Source organism: Lepidochelys kempii, chromosome 2 (genome assembly GCF_965140265.1).
Source record: "Lepidochelys kempii isolate rLepKem1 chromosome 2, rLepKem1.hap2, whole genome shotgun sequence".
Taxonomy (NCBI): domain Eukaryota; kingdom Metazoa; phylum Chordata; order Testudines; family Cheloniidae; genus Lepidochelys; species Lepidochelys kempii.
The window spans coordinates 239,855,633-239,872,936 of NC_133257.1; the positions used below are offsets into that span (position 1 = coordinate 239,855,633).

General features: G+C 43.4%; 1 protein-coding gene across 3 annotated transcripts in view; it reads right to left on the reverse strand.

Annotated features, from left to right (window-relative positions):
- The window catches only part of ZNF438 (zinc finger protein 438), a 100,039-nt gene extending 84,707 nt beyond the window's left edge, over positions 1–15,332 (reverse strand). For 2 of the 3 annotated variants that reach the window (XM_073334393.1, XM_073334394.1), the window contains exons 1-3: positions 15,251–15,332; positions 10,286–10,370; positions 9,694–9,777 (exon numbers count right to left, since the gene is read on the reverse strand). The gene's annotated coding sequence lies outside the window, so the exon portion shown is untranslated. The remainder of the gene's footprint in view (positions 1–9,693; positions 9,778–10,285; positions 10,371–15,250) is intronic. The other variant, XM_073334397.1, reaches the window with a different exon arrangement.
- Between the last annotated feature and the right edge of the window lie 1,972 nt (positions 15,333–17,304).

The following is a 17,304-nucleotide window of genomic DNA, read 5'->3' on the forward strand; positions in this document are numbered from 1 at the left end:
AGACCTTTCCCGCCTTCTGCAGCTGGGAAATGAAAGGACACAGCTTTCCTTATTAGCTAGTCCTTTCCTGTCTACTAGGGAAAGACTCCCCACTAGAGCTTCCTTAACTCTGGATCTCTCTAGCCTACTGCCCCTGTCTAGGAGGTGAGTTAATCACTACAAGCCACATGGTTGTTCCTATCATGTGAACTGAGACTACCACTTCCTGTTTTAAAGGGCCCAATAGCCAACCCAGGTGCACTGGGATACACACCCCAAAGCCCAAGGCCTTGTTAGAGAGTTACGTTATGAAACGGATATTATGCAGAGAAATCCCATAAATGAACATGCATTTTTATCCAATATCCTGTCAAAATTGCAGGACACAAAATAATTACATATAGCAACTCAAGCAAATGGAGAGCAAAATGTATATTATGTATATACCGTGAGAGAGGAATGTGAACAAAGAAAGCAAGTCCTTTTTCAGTCTTTAACATTGTTCATTACTTGCCATATAAAGATTCAGAGGGATCCCTTGCTACCCTACTCAAAAGTATATAGAAAGCATCAATGTATGTTGAAATAGAAGCTTTCGATGAAAAACTCTGGGGTTTAACAATGTATAAATATGTATTAAAAATAAAATAGTTAAAATTTTAGAACACAATATATTAAATATTTGTGGAAATTTAATATTTTTTGTTGTTTTTTATGTCTGACTTTATATTGTGGAAGTACACATATTCTGAGACAGACAACAGACTGCAGTATCACTTCTCTCCTTCTTCCCACACCTTTCTAGCCTCTCTCCTGTCAACACAAATATTCCAAAAGCACTCTTTCCCATACCTCTTGTGTGTATCTCGTTTTTGAGGGATATCACACATTTTCATCCAAGTTATCTACATTGTGCACAAATTTTATATATTCCCCTCACTTTCAGTGGTGTAATGTATTTACCTCAAATGAAGTATCATGACATTGAGATATAGAAAGAGTTCTTTCGACTAAGGAAAGGAGCCCACAGGATTTTCACTTTGCTGAATGGGTAGTTTTTGTTTCCCTCATTTTGGATCTTTGTCACATACTGAGTCCCATTACTTGGGCTACGGCAACTTGACAGGTCTGATTCTTCCGCACTCAAACGTCACCGGGAGAACAAAGATTCTCTCCAAAGGCTGAACTCAGATTCCACTGATCATTCCAGGGCCTGGTATATGCTACAAAATTACGTTGACATAAGTTACCTTGCAACATATCTACACCAAAATTTGCACGTCTACACCAAAATTTGTCTCTGGCTGACATAAACGCCTCCTTACAGCAATGCAGTAAAACCACCTCCCCAAATGGTGTGGAATCATTGCCAACCTATTGACGTCAACACCATGCCAGTGTAGACACTGCTTGACCTACGTTGACCCTATTAGTCCTCCAGCACCTTTCCCACATGCCCCACTCCCTGTGACAGTGACCTCTCTGGTCACAATTTTAAACTCCACTGCTCAGGGGTCATGGAGACTGAAAGCCTCCTTCCCTTTAAAACTAAGGATATAAATATTGTTTTAAAAGTTAACTATTTAAAGGATTAAAATTTGATCATTTAAACAGTTAACTGTTTAAATGAAGAGGGGTAGGGGTTGCTCTTGGGGCCAGTTGCCTGGCTGTGGGGCTGCGGTTGGCTGGTCGGCCAGCGGGGTGGGGCCAGGTCTGGGGTCCGGCCAGCATCCATCATGGCGTGGCCAGAGTGGTGTGGCCGGGGTACGGCCGGAACTGCACAGCCAGGGCAGGGCTGCACAGCCAGGGCTGGGGTGGACAGCGCCACACTGTGCAGCCAGGGGTTAATGGTTAATGTCGGTTAACATTTTACATCCCTATTTAAAACTTCATGAGTAATTTTGAAAAGGCCTTTTCCTGATGGCCCACCTTGATGAGCACACGTAACAGCTATCCCTTGTTGAGTCCAACTGCCCAAAGGACCATACTAGCTCCATGCACTAGACAAACTCCTGCCTAGAGTAGACAGGAGTATTGGATCTCCTGGGCCTGTGGGGAGAAGAGGCTGTGCAAGCACATCTATAGAGCAGCCACCAAAAAGTGGACATTTATAAGCAGACTGCATGTGGAATACAGGCAAAGGGGTACAACAGAGAGCAGCAGCAACGCCACATGAAAGCAAAGGAACTGTGCCTGGCACACCACAAGGCCAGGAAGTGCGATAACCCATCTGTTGCTGAGCCGCACACTTGACACTTTTATAATGAGCTGCATGCCATACTTGACAGAGACCCCCATCATCATCCCACAGAACACCATGGATGCTTCAGAGGAACCTGAAACAAAGACCCCTACCATGAACAATGAAGAAGAGGAGGGAAAATTCAGCAGGGGGCCACAACCTAGGACCTGCTCGAGACTCAACCGCTGTTTAGCTAGTCTGCCAGCCAAGCATGGATGAGCCCAAAGAAGGGGGAAGAAACCTCTAGTAAATGTGTGCATGCATTTTTCCTTACGACTTTTAAATTTAAATATGGTGCCCAGCCCAACTCACAGTCACAGGTATCAACAAGTCACAGGTATCAACTTTTCACTGTTTTACTAGTACCATTCCCTCTTCTTGTATAACAAAGAGAGGCAGAGCTGCCATCTGCTTTTCATTCTCCTGTTGAGTTTGGCAAGGAGACGCCATGCAGTGCAGTTTACGTTCAAAGGGATGTCCCTTGTATCCTCCTGAGAGATCTCTATGAAACTTACATGGATATACCCTAAAATCCTCTCCTGGAGGTTTCTAGGGATAGCTACCTTATTTCTTCCTCCTCAGTAGGCTACTTTCCCATGCCACTGTGATGACTTTTGGCTGGCACCATAACAGTGGAACAGGCTAGCGGCAGATGGGCCCCGACAGCTTTGGGATGTCAATAGCAGCTGTGCTCTTTGTGCTTTAGTTACCCTCAAGAGTGAGATATCACCTAAAACCATCACCACCTACGGAAAATGGTGCCAATATTCACTGGCACTGCCCTATACTCGTACCCATGGAATAGGGATCAAAATGTTATCGTTTCATGCAACTGAAATTCTTTCCTCACTGCTTCTTGCACTAGATGAGTCATACTCAGTGTGGCTAGGGCTGGAGTGTGGTGCTGTGCACAGAAGCTCCACAGCAGAAATGTTAATAAGCATGTCTTATTATCAACCAGGGCACATTAAGGAAAACCACAACTTCACATACACTGACAGCGGCAGTTCTCACAGATATGTGTAGCCATGATGAAGTACATTTGTGCACTGAAATGGACAGAAATGTTTTCTGCCTTTCCAATTTCGAAGTCCCATTCTGTTAATTTTTCTTTTTTGCACATTGCATGGCAAAAGCGGTGCAGAAAAACAACTTTCTATTTGGGGGAAATATAATTATCTTCATTAGTTCACAACACTTATTGCAGAATACACAGTAGTACTCGAAGCACATACGACTTGTAAATATACAGCAAGCACCATAAAATTCAGACCTTCAGGAAAATACCTACTCATATTTTTAAATGTATAGAAAGCACTACACTATTCCTAGCAGCACCCAAAGCTCCAGGCCCAGAGAACAGTCTAGCACAGAACACTACTGTGGCTGACCATTAAAGTCCTCTTTCAAAGGCTCCCTCAACTGCATAGCTCCATGTTAAGCTCTTGTAATGTCCCTTATGTCTGGCTGCTCAAAATTAGCCACTCCACCACCCTGGCGACAGATTATTCCCCAAGCATCAAGCACCTTCCCTGACCAGCCCACATTGATATCAGTAAAGCATCCCCAATGATGCACCAACGCTTGCATAACCATAGAAAAGTAGTCCTTTCTGTTGATACTCTATGGCTAGTGCCAAAACAGGGATGTGTGTGCCTTACCCCAGGAACCCAGTGCTACAAATCCTTGCATTATGTACAGCGCCAAAGCAAGTGTTATGTGACCAGGACATGGTTGTCATGCTTAGTGACTGAAGCAGAAGTCATGCCCAATGGTCAAAACAGGAGTCAGACCAAGAGATCAGAAAAGAAGCTGGTAGCCAAGAATCGGAGCCTAGTGTCAAAACCAGAGTCAGAGACCAGAGCCAGGGATCAGATCCAGGGTCAGAAGCCAGGAGTAGGAGCCCAGAATCTGAGACAGAGGCCAGATGCTAGAGCCAATGGTCAGAGTCAGAAGCCAGGAATCAGAACCAGAACAAGGCAAGGCAGCGGCATGGCTGTGGCCAAGACAAGTGCGGGGCTGGAACAAGGCAGAAAAAAGCAGGCACAGAAGCCATCATAGCCACGGGCAAATGCTTTGAGCAGCCGCCAAACTGTTGCTGCTGGCTTTAAGCCAATCATGCAGCCTCCTACAGGCCAGTTGCACACATTAGGTTACTTTGCTGCAGGCCCTGATTCCAACAACGAGCAGCCAAGCATGCACACGAACGAGCTACATACAAACTTCGGCAGCAGTACGTTGATACAACTTTCATTGACCAAAGGTGGTAGTGAAGACATGCCCAGCATAACTTCACTCATGGATCCTGCTAAGTCAGACTTGGTTAACTTCCCCTGCAACTCTTAAATCTCCTTGAACCAAACATATCTTGCTAGCTGCCTTCCTACCTCATTTATGTCTGCTACTCCTTGTCAGGTACCAAGTCAGCCACAAGAATACCTTGGTCTCCTCCACCTCCCTTTCACCTCTGAGGTTTGTGGTTGTAGGGGACTGCAACTTCAATGAGTGCCCCTGGCAATTATCACCCCTACATAGACACAAATGACTTAGATGGAGAAGGGAGTGCTGTTGAAGGTGCTGCCAGAAAATGAAGGATAAAGGATAGATTCCAAGACCAGAAGGAATCACTGTGATCATTTAGTCTGACCTCCTGTATAACACAGACCACAGAATTTCCCCAGCATAATTTGTAGAGCACATATTTTTTAAAACAACATCCAGTGTTGATTTAAAAACTGCCAGTATGTTTCAGCACATATATGCTTCCAGGCAATAAGTTGTTACATTGTTAATTTTTTTCAAAAGCCAACATTGTTCTGAACTTTTTAAACAGTCCTTAATTATAAAATGAAATTGTAGATTTGTTGCAGAATAAAAATACTGTTAATGGACTAGACAATATACCAAATCAAGGTGAAGCTGCTATGCAATGAAATAATAAAAATATGTACTATAATACATGCTGAACAATTCAATTGAAGAATCATTGCATTTCTCGCAATTGCAGTGTCCTGCTTTGTATAATGGTTTAAAATTAAATTAGTGACAACTCAAAATATTGCAGAAACTATTCTGTTTGTTTTTTACATAATTCTACAGATCAGTAATTCAACTCTTTCAAGATGCTAGTGCAAAAAATGTTTCCCAGGAAAATTACAGGTGTTTCACATCATGAGACACAACCAGAAATGAAGAAACCACAACAGGGTGCAGACCTGAATCATGTATCAACCTACTTATTACTATTTTCCTTTACATTACTGTAGTGATTAAAAGTACACTGACAGTTGAATACAAAAGTTGTCATTTTCATAGATTAGCTAGCATCCCTCCAAAAAAGCATCTTGGTATAGTGTCCTCATTATAAGTGATTTCAGATGGTAACCAATGATCCAACGGTACTTTACAATTTAAGTGATGAAATAAAGTTCTCTCATAAAGTGTTTAAAAGACAGGGTAAGCAAACATGAGATGATCGCCCCTTAATTAAATATTTGCGTAGTTTTGTATCCTTGCTTAATAAGAACATAAGTTGATTGCACCACAGGTTAATTGTTCTACAGATAGTGTTATAGTGTAATTTGATTATACTTTTAATATTTATTAGCAAGATTTTCATCATGCTTCTTCACAATATGTGATAACATCCTCCTACAAGGTTTAACTATGCTAAAAGCATCCATGACATCAGTTTTAAAAAAACATTTTTTTTATAATGTTGACTCAGTTGAAGCCACTTATAGGAGAGGACTCAGAACATCCAAAATACTGCTGTGACACCTTCCACCTCCATATTCACCAGTTATATATGGTTATGATATATTTTATACAAAGTATACCGTGTGAGATATTGGAAAAGTCATCATCTGTTGAACATTACTGTTCTGTTTAAATGTATGTATAATCGCTGTATATGAAGTTATGAGATTTTAATATATGTTTGTTACTGAAACATGTTGAGAGTCTCGGAAGAGGCCACAGACCAGGTCCTTAAAAATAACAAAGGAACTGTAAACACAAGCCTTACATGTCAAGTCTCATGTATACAGAAAGTGCAAGCAAGAATTTGCCATTCATATGAAGGACTGAGTGCTGAGCACCTAGTCAGTGGGGTTGCCTAACCTCATGACACAAAAAGGATAATTCCAGCACCTGGAGGACAGTATAAAATAAGGGACAGTGACATCATCAGACCACATCTCCTCCCCCTATACTGAAGGTAACATGATCATCTGAAAGTTAGAAACAACACTGAACTGGGGGAGTGGTCCTGAGTGGAAAAAAACTTTCCCATCAGCACAGACTGCTGTAGGCTTTTGGGTAAGAGAAACCTTATTGTTTTAGATTTGACTTAGCTTGGTAAAGTTTAGGAATTAGACGGTGATTCTTACCTTTTATTTCTTTTTGCAACCAATTCTGACCTTTTATGCTTATACCATTTATAATCATTTAAAATCTAGCTTTTCTTTCATTAATAAATGTATTTTGATGTTTTATGTAAACTTGTGCGGTTTTCACTGAAGGGCTTGGGGAATCTTTTCTCAGGTTAACAAAGGCTAGTGCATATTAATTTTCTTTGATAAAATGATGGACTTATGAGCTTGTATTGCTTAGCAAGAAACTGAACAGTACAAAACTTTACATTTCTGGGGTGGAAAGGCTGAGACTAATGATATGCAGGTGTCACCCTATATGTAATTCAAGAGTGGCTGGGCATAGCACCCTGATAGTTGTCTGGGTGTGACCTGCATGCTAGAGGCTGGGGTGAGTGGACAGAGTGGCAGCGCACACAGCAAAGCAGGTCATAGTACAGACCAGACTGGAGAGTTAAGGGGGCACAACAGTCCAAACTGTACCCCGGGGCATGTCACAATTGCATTAACATAAACAACAGATGCACTTAAAGTTGCCATCATATCATATATTTACAATATGGCTAAACGTAAAGGTGTACATCTGGGAACAAGGAACGTAAGCCACACTTGCAGGATGGTGGACCCTATATTGGGAAGCAGTAACTCTAAAAACAATTTGGGGATCTTGGTGGATAATGAACTGAACATGAGCTTCCAGTGTGACACTGTGGTCGAAAGAGCGAATGCAACCATGGGATGCATAAACAAGGAATCTTGAGTAGGTGTAGTTATTTTACCTCTGTTATCTGGTACTGGTACAACCACTGCTAGAATACTCTGTCCAGTTCTGGTGTCCACAATTCAAATAGGGTGTTGATAAATTGGAGAGGGTTCAGAGAAGAGCCACGAGAATGATTTAAAGAATTAGAAAACATGCCTTATTGTGATAGATTGAACTCCTTGAGTCTCTTTAGCTTAAAAATAGAAGTTCGGGGTGATTTGATTAGTCTGTAAGTACCTACCTGGGGAACAAATATTTAATAATGGGCACTTCAATCTAACAGAGAAAGGTTTAACACAATCCCTTGGCTGGAAGCTGAATCTAGACAAATCCAGACTAGAAATAAAGCATACATTTTTAATGGTGACATTCATTAACCATTGGAATGATTTACCAGGGGTCATGGAGGATTTTGCATGACTGACCATTTGTAAGTCAAGATTGGATGTTTTTCTAGAAGATACTGATCTAGGTATTGTTCTAGAGTATTTCTATGGCCTGTGCTAGGACATCAGACTAGATTATCATAATGGTTCCTTCTGGCCTTAGAATCTGTGAGAGCAAACAAAACAGCAGAGGCTAAACTATCTTGCTTTTCAGAAAGACTTGACCAGACTACAATAGCAGAACTCCAAAGAACCAGATAGAATTCTCCAACACGATATATTAAAAAAGCACTAAAGACCTCATGTGATACTGACCACACAGAGAAGGAAGGCAGAGAGAAAAACATGAAATAATGACATTTGTATTTAATTTCAAAATGTAAAAGGAACCATTACAAAATAAAAATTATTTTTAAGTGTGATTTGTATCTTTTATTGTTGGGAAAGGTTTGCATTTCACTCAGTCTAGGTAATGAAAGTATACTAATATGTTTCATGCTGTGGTTCTCACGTATTAGCACAATACATTTGTGTTTGGTTTTCCATTATAGGGGAATATTTTAATTATGTCTCAGGAAAATGTTAAAAAAGAAAAAAAAAGGAACAAAGAACACCCAAAACAAAACACATGATGGTCCCTTATTCAGCATTTTTAAAAAATCAGTAACGCAGCATTTAGTTCTGGCATGCAACAGCACAAGCCCAGCATGAGTGCAGGTAAGAATAAATACCAGTGCTAATCTTTTCACTGCTGCTGAACCATAAACATTTTTGAATGGACTTTTTGTGAAGGGGCACCACCTTACTCTGGTGGCAAGGGGACTAACAAACTCTTCTGGGCTCATCCAACACCAACCAGGCACACCTGTAAGGCCTGCTTTGGGTGAATGCAGGGATGGGAGCAGGGAGTTTAAAAAGGGAAAACCTGTTACAGGGAAAGGACTGCTAATCTCAGATGGAGATCAGCCAAGACGGAAACAGTCTCTAGCTTTACTGCCCCTGGAGCTGCATGGACCAGTTGCAAGAATGTCTCAAGAGTAGAGGCTGGAGGTAGCCCTTAATTAAAGGCAACAGACCCACTGAAACACCTCCTGAAAGACTGGCTAAGAGACAGACCACCTTTGCCTTTCTTTTCTGTCACTTGAATTACCCTCTCTCAGAAGAGAAAGAGAGAAGTGCCTTTCTTTTGTTTGTTTTGCTTAGAGAACCCCTCATATCCTACGAATTGAAGGAGGACATTATAAGAAACCTGAAGCAGGGTCTGGTGGGGATTTTGGGAGGATAGGGGCTACCCTCACTCCTGAATACAAGGACCTCACAGTGTCGACTGGAGGAAAGCTTTTCTTAATATTACCTACTATATCCAACAACACTAAAAAGCTAAATGCCAAAAAAAAAAAAAACCACCACCACCCACCTGTATATTTCAATAAAAAAATGAATGGGGCAAATATATGCACAGTGACTCTTTCAAAGTCATGATTCAAGGAAACTCTGTGATATGTTTTCTAAGTCTCTCTTTTTAAAAACTAAAAAAAAAAAAAAAAGTCTATGAATCCTGCAGTCTTTCACAAGAAGGCCATATGTACGCTATGGGGACAATAATGGCACTGATACCATGCCATAGCTCTGTTGGTATAACCCTGTAGTGTAGATACGACTTACAGTGACAGAATGGGTTTTTCCATCATTGTAGGAACATCAACTCCCTGAGCAACAGAAGCTAGGTCAGTGGAAGCATTGTTCTGTTGACATAGCCACGTCTACACCAGGGGTTAGGTGAACATAGCTACAGTGCTCAGAAGTATGGATTTTTCATACCCCTTAACGCTGTAGCTACACTGTCCTAGATTTTAATTGTACACCAGCCTATGAATCCGACCATGTCTAAGAATTAACAAGTTAAAATGTTTTATAAGGATATTGATTTTCTTACTTTGAGGTACTTACCTTTATTCATCCTGCTGTGTTACAGCCAATAAAACATTCCATCCATGTCAATTCTTATTTGTGAAAAAGCATTCCAGCAATTACCTTTAGTAAAATATACCATATTGAAATATTCTGGTCTACTGTTTATTCACAAAGGCACAAAATAATTCCTGGACATTGTACAAAGGTACTGTAACATGAATTTTAGAAAGTACTAAATACTGCTAAAGTAGAATCCCATTCCAATTTGTTTTCCTGAATGGTACTAAGAGATATAATTAATTTTGCTAGAAGGCTTAAAGTACATTACAAGTAGTTTTAGACTAGAAATCACAGTAATAAGTACTTTGAATTAATATGTCTAAAAAGTTAATAAAATCTAAAGCATCACAAGCTTTATTACTCATTTTAAAATACATAATAATTTCTAACACTATAGCTTCAATGTTTCCAGCTAAAATCTTTTCAAATCAACATGACATTCACGCAAGTTAGTCACACATACACATGATCTGACGTTGCACCCACCTGCCAGCGAACACCACACAAAACTAAGAGTTTTGACCTACATGTTTAAAACATTAAAATATTTCCATAAATGACACATTACCTCTTTAACAGCACATAAAAATCCGTGAAACAGCTCAGGTTGCATATAAAGAATGTTCAAGTTTAATGTAGCATAATCATAATACCTGTATGTTAAAAAAAAAAAAAAACACACACACATAACAGTCACATAACTGTATTTCTAAAACTCTACTTAAAAATAAAGTCAGAAGTATGCTGTATTTGCTTAAATTGGCCAGCATTAATGTTCTTAACAAACTTTAATAAATATAAAGGCTGCTCAAGACACCAACATTTTTCTTCATACAGGTTTGGAAAAAAATATTTTTACATATATCAAGTACCTCGAATTCCATTATTCTGACAAGCACTGAGAAGCGTTAACATCTGAATTGCAGCCATACAGCAATAACATTTTTTCCAACCTCATAAGTCATCCCCACCCAAGAAAAGTCTTAATAATTAAATATAATGCTATGCAAAAATATTACAAATGCACATTTTAGTTCATCAGCATACATATTATCTTGCAAACTTAATTATAACAGTTGTATAACAGTCATCATAACTTGTTTCCTCTCAGTCATAACTTTCAGAAAAATTCTTTCCTGGCCAAAAACGTCCATGTTTGATGTCATCCAAAAGGCTTTTGGAATTTTTTTAAGTCAGAAGAAAATAAGTTACCATAGTAGGAAAAAAATACATTTCTGCTTTGAGAAGAAATGTAAAATTTCATTCTGAATACAAATAAAGGGCTGAACTCTCAACTTCACACAGGACTAGCACTCAATGAGGTATAGCTGTCTTTGAGTTTGAAAAAGAAATACTGAGACAAGCTACTTTACCTACTGAATGGTCCAATTTAAAACCTATGATATTGCACACAAATACTGTATAACTCCATAGTGCCAGATCTACTTCTATCTTTCAAATCCAATTTTTTTGTAAGAAAAATAAATACAAATTCCTGTTTTCATACCATATTGCAGCTACAAGTTTAAATAAAGCAATCAGAGAAAATCCAATGATATCAGCTTAAAGTTAGGTGACCAAAGTTACATAGTATTTAAAAGCTAGGTGGTTAATGTAAATCTTGATGTATTGTATGGAAAATATTCAGTTAACATTAACAATGAGAGCAAGATAGTCGTTGGCGGAAAAGCAAAATGACATAAGGGATAAACGTCTTCCAAGAAAAGATTTTGTATAGAACTTTTCTTCAGGCCTGGTATTGATGTAGTTTTTCCACCAAAGCAAAATATTAAGACAATAAAGCCAAACTGTTTGTTTTTCAAAAGTGTTTAATTCCAACTCCCCTCCCACTGAATACACTACTGCAATCACCCCAAAACTGCCTCTTCAACACTCCCTTTTTATTCTTCCATTTTCATCTTCAGACCTTCCTCCATGGCAACTATTATGCTTGGAATTCCTTCTCATTTATTTTTTAGTGAGGTAAAGACTATATACCTTCCTTTATGTGAATTCAAAAACTGGTGGGTCTCAAGCTTTGCAACATACATGAATGCTATGTCCCTTCTGATACCATGGCACCACTGAAAATCCTGATGTTTTAGAGCAGTGGTTCCTAAACTTTAACAGCCCGTGAACCCCTTTCACTAAATTGTGAAATCTCATGAACCCCCTCCTAAAAATGAATATTTCCAGGGATTTAAGTTTAAATTTCCTCTGCACTCCATGGGGCTCCTACTGCCGGACCCCACTGACCACCCCAGTCAACTGAGCTCAGGCTGCAGGTCCCACTGACTGCCGGGGCTCGGGCTGCCAGCCCCAACCGCCCGACCCCGCTCTCCCTGGGGCTCGAGCTCTCTACCCTGCAACCGGGTCCCACCTGCTGCCTCCAATGCCTGGGTTCCTCTGGCCGCCATTAGTGAAATTTTGCTGGCGAACCCCCTGTAACGTTCTACAAACCCCCAGGGGGTTGCGAACCCCAGTTTGGGAACCACTGTTTTAGAGGAAACCTTATAAAGCTGTAAAAGCCTCACATCCATCTGGTGGCTTACAAATAATATTTATACTTTATGGGAGAACTGTCAGTGTCTAGTAAAGTGGTCCCTAAACTTTTCATGTTGGCATGCCCCCCCCCGGGAACCAGGGCCACGGCTGGAGGGGGGAGGCATGCGGACAGGAGTAAGTGGGCTGAGGCTGGGGCCACAGCCGCAGTTGGGGGTGGGAACATGGCCACAGTTGGGAGCCGGTGCCATGACAGATCTGAGGCCGAGCACAGCCAGGTGGAACACCCTTCCCATCCCCAGGCCCTGCCAAACACCCCCTAATGTTTCTTTGCACCTACCTGGGGCATGCATCCCAGACTAGCGCACTGGTCTAGTAGATAATGCACAGATCTGGGTCTTGCCACAGACTAGCTTTGAAACCGCATATAGGGCACATTCCCTCTCTGTGCCTCAGTTTCACCAAATATAATGCTTCCTTGCTTCTTATAGGAGACTTAATTCCATACCATTTGTAAAACACTTTAAGATCCATGAATGAAAGCCACTGTACAAATCCCAATTACTATAACTTTTAAATACTGAATGCTAATAGTGCACCCTTTTTTGCATGTCTTGAGTATAAACTTATATCTGATGGCACTATAAGTATATTGGGGTGCAGCCTGTTCTTTTTACATTTGCACATTATACACAACTCAAAATCTGACTTATACCAAGGTTTTTGTATAGCTGTATTACAAGTTTGGCATCAGCACTTTGATGTGCATAGCAAGAATTCAGCAACTCTTAGCATTAGAAACTCAAATCTATGAAGGCCTATTCTACACCTAAAAGTTCAGCAGAGCGAGCTATATCATTCAGGACATGAAAAAGTCACATCCCCGGGGAAATGTGTTAAGCAGACGGAAGCCCCAGTGCAGACTGCACTACTGACAAATTGCTCTGCAGACCTATCACCTCTTGGAGAGACGGATTTACTACGGTGACCAGAAAAACCCCTTCTGTAACACCAGTATCTCCACTACAGCTCTGCTGCAGCTGTAGCGTTACAAGTGTAGACATCCCAAACTCAAGCATGTTGTAGATGTGATGCATTTCAGTGTCATTGCGAGGCAGTGTCACCATGAACATAGGAAACACATGCATCGCCTGGAACCACTTCTAAAGTCACGCTGCTGTCTCCATGGGAGAACCCTGTTTATCCACCCAGCGCCCAACCACCCCACCCATTAAAGGAGAACATTTTGAGAAGTGGAGTACTAGTGGCACCTTAGAGACTAACCAATTTATTTGACCATAAGCTTTTGTGAGCTACAGCTCACTTCATCGGATGCATTCAGTGGAAAATACAGCGATGGCATGTATCACATTGGTAGATGTGCAGTTGGCAACTGTGTCCATATATCTATTCAGGGGACACCATGATAGGGCCTAATCACATCAGCCACACTATCAGAGGCTCTTCACCTGCACATCCATCAATGTGATATATGCCATCATGTGCCAGCAATGCCCCTCTGCCATGTACATTGGTCAAACTGGACAGTCTCTATGTAAAAGAATAAATGGACACAAATCAGATGTCAAGAATTATAACATTCATAAACCACTTCACACTGGAGAACACTTCAATCTCTCTGGTCACTCGATTTCAGACCTAAAGGTCGCAATATTACAACAAAAAGACTTCAAAAACAGACTCCAACGAGAGACTGCTGAATTGGAATTAATTTGCAAACTGGATACAATTAACTTAGGCTTGAATAGAGACTGGGAGTGGATGGGTCATTACACAAAGTAAAACTATTTCCCCATGTTTCCCTCACCCCCGCGCCTCCGAAGTTCCTGTTAACTGCTGGAAATGGCCCACCTTGATTATCACTACAAAAGGTCTTCTCCCCCCCCCCCGCCCTGCTGGTTATAGCTCATCTTAAGGGATCACTCTCCTTACAGTTTCAGAGTAACAGCCGTGTTAGTCTGTATTCGCAAAAAGAAAAGGAGTACTTGTAGCACCTTAGAGACTAACCAATTTATTTGAGCATAAGCTTTCGTGAGCTACAGCTCACTTCATCGGATGCATACCGTGGAAACTGCAGCAGACTTTATATATACACAGAGAATATGAAACAACACCTCCTCCCACCCCACTGTCCTGCTGGTAATAGCTTATCTAAAGTGATCATCAAGTTGGGCCATTTCCAGCACAAATCCAGGTTTTCTCACCCTCCACCCCCCCCACACAAATTCACTCTCCTGCTGGTAATAGCCCATCCAAAGTGACAACTCTTTGGATCACTCCGTCACTTTGGATGAGCCTATGCTCAAATAAATGGGTTAGTCTCTAAGGCGCCACAAGTCCTCCTTTTCTTTTTGCGAATACAGACTAACACGGCTGCTCCTCAAAACCACAGGTTTCAGAGACCTGCTTTCTCAGACTTAGAAGTCCGATGCCTTGGCACCGCCACCCCGGCCGAAGCTAGGCCTCAGGCGGCACCCGACCCGGGGTGGGGAATCGGGGAAGTACCGCCACGACCACCACGGGCAGCACGTGGCTCAGGCAGGCCCCCTCTGCCGTCCGGCCGCGGGACGGAGCGGCCGGGGGGCGCAGGAGCGGCCGGAGACCGCTCAGCCCTGGCCCCGGCCGCGCGGACTCCCTCTCCGCAAGTTACAGCCACGCTTCAGAATTAAATAACCGGGCCACGCAGGGAGACGGCTGGCCCCGGGGCGAGGCGGGGCCGGGCCCTGCTCGGCCCGGGGGCTGCGTGTGGCGGGGCTGCGGCTCAGTGACGGGTCGCGCCAAGGCGCCCTCCCCACCTCCGCTTCCCCCGGCACCGCCCCCCGCAGCCGGGCTCAGGACCGGCGGGGCGGTGTCCGAGCGCGCACGGCCCGGAGCCGCCCCGCCAGCCCGTGCGGGGGAGGAAGGCGGGAAGCGCGAGGCCTGCGGCGAGAGGCTGCCCGCACCAGGGAGAAGCCGCCACGTCCCACCCCCCCAAGGCAGGGCCCGTAACGTCGGGGGGAAGGGAACTTACAGCTCGCCCTCTGCGTGCCTGCGTCACGCCGCCAGAGCTACGGTGCGCCATGACGTCACCCCGCCCCGCCCCGCCCCGCGGCGGCCGCCGCCTCTTGTCTTTCCCCCTCCTCCAGCGGCCACCCGCTCCTCCGGCACCTTTGTGCGCAGGCGCGGCCTATCCTGTCTCGCCCGTCCCGGAGTCGCGGGAAGGCGGGGCGGGTGTCGCGGTGCTCTCGCTGAGGGAGGAGCGGCGGGAAAAGGGCTACTGGGAATGGGGCAACTACGCTCCCTTACCCCTGGACAAGCAGCCTGCTGCCACAGGGAGCCGATCCCGTTACACCCCCGTATCCGGGGCAGCCCCTGGGTCCTAGCTGCACCCGCCGCCTGGCGCTCCCCCGCCCCAGTCACTGGGTTAAAATCCAGGGTGTGTCACTCGCCTGCCCTGTGTTGACGCCCTGCACGCCCGTGCTGGCCTGTGCCCGGCCTGATGCTGCACAGCCCCGCGGGTCTGGGGCTGTGTCACCGGGGCTGCGCCGGCGGGGCTGCGCTGTGTGGTGTCACCAGTCCAGGGCTTTGTCACTGGGGCTGGGCAGGGCTGGGTGGTGGTACCAGCCCAGGGCTTTGGTGCTGGCCTGGGGCAGCAGGGTGTTACAGGTAACAAAAAGCAAGGGCACTGGTGCCAAACATGTAACCCAGAGCTTACTGCGAGCGCTGCTCCTGGTGGGTTTCTTTAGGGTTCCTTTGAACTCACTATTGCTGTCATTTCATTTGCAAAATTTGCCATCATCATTTCCTAACGAGACTGAAGCAAACCTTCCTGCAAGCTAGATTGCGATCATGGCTCTGGTCTTTGTGTGAGGACCTCCGACCATGCCCCACAAGCGAAGGTAGCCACCAGCTTCCCTTGTTTTTAGTGAGCTTGAAGACAAGCTGCACTCAGCAAAGGTGGCTACTGGTCTGTTATGGTGGATGGGAGAAGGGAAGGCGAACAGCAGAAGAGAGGTCATAAAGGTGCAAGGGATAGGGAGAGACAAGAGCTAGTGGAGGTGAAGGCAAGGAACAGAAAGAATGAGGGAAGTGTAAGAAGGAGATAAATTGGAGTTTACACAGGAGGACCTAGGGAATGTGGGATTTAGGAGGAGGCTGAAGAGAGGAATATAAGAAGCTGGGGAAAAACTGAGGAAGTGCTGGGAAACGTAAGAGAGAGACAAGCAGAAGAACGCAGAGTGCCCGGAGGGAGTCAGGGGAAGTGGAGAGTAAGAAGGAGATGGAAAAAGTGTAGGGGGGAGGGGAAAGGGGTAGGACAGTAAAGGGAAAGAAAAATGTGAGGATAGATAACTGGAAGCATGTGCATAAGACAAAGGCAGAAGGAGAGCGAGGACAAGGTAGAGCCCCTTCTGTACAACCAGTAGAGAGGTGCATAATTTTTCATTAAGGCTGAATTTTTGCAAGTTCCCCTACAAGCTCAATAACTAAAAGGCAAATACATTTTTATTTATTTTGTACCTGTCCCAGACCTAAAGAAGAGTTACGTATAACCTGAAAGCTTATCTCTCTCACCAACAGAAGCTGGTCCCATTAAAGATACTACCTTGCCTCTCTATTTTAATCTCAGAATTTTTAAACCAGTTTTATGATATTTTTGTGTCTGACTCATGCTTTTTGAAGGCTTAGGAGCTTGGCAGTACTGAGAAATACACTTATTTCCAACCATCAAAAGGAAGAGAAGGGTGGTATATTAGAATATTCCCTACTGGAAAAATATAAAATTGCGTGTTCAGCTTTCCACTGGCAGCGATGTGAACCAGAATTCATTATTTTGAGTGCTGATAAACAGGTACCTCTATGTTGGCAGAACAAACATGGGATGACCAAAACATCAGTAGACTGGCATCAAGAAAGGCATTTTTACTCATCTCTGAAACCAAAGTTATGACGAGATATGGAGTCATATTTGTGTTGTCATATAGCCCTTTCATTAGTCTCTATTCTGCCTGAGTATTCTTTGCCATAACTGAAATTATTATTTTATGCTTCAAAATTCTTAACCTTAGCTATCTTAGTCAAGGTCAC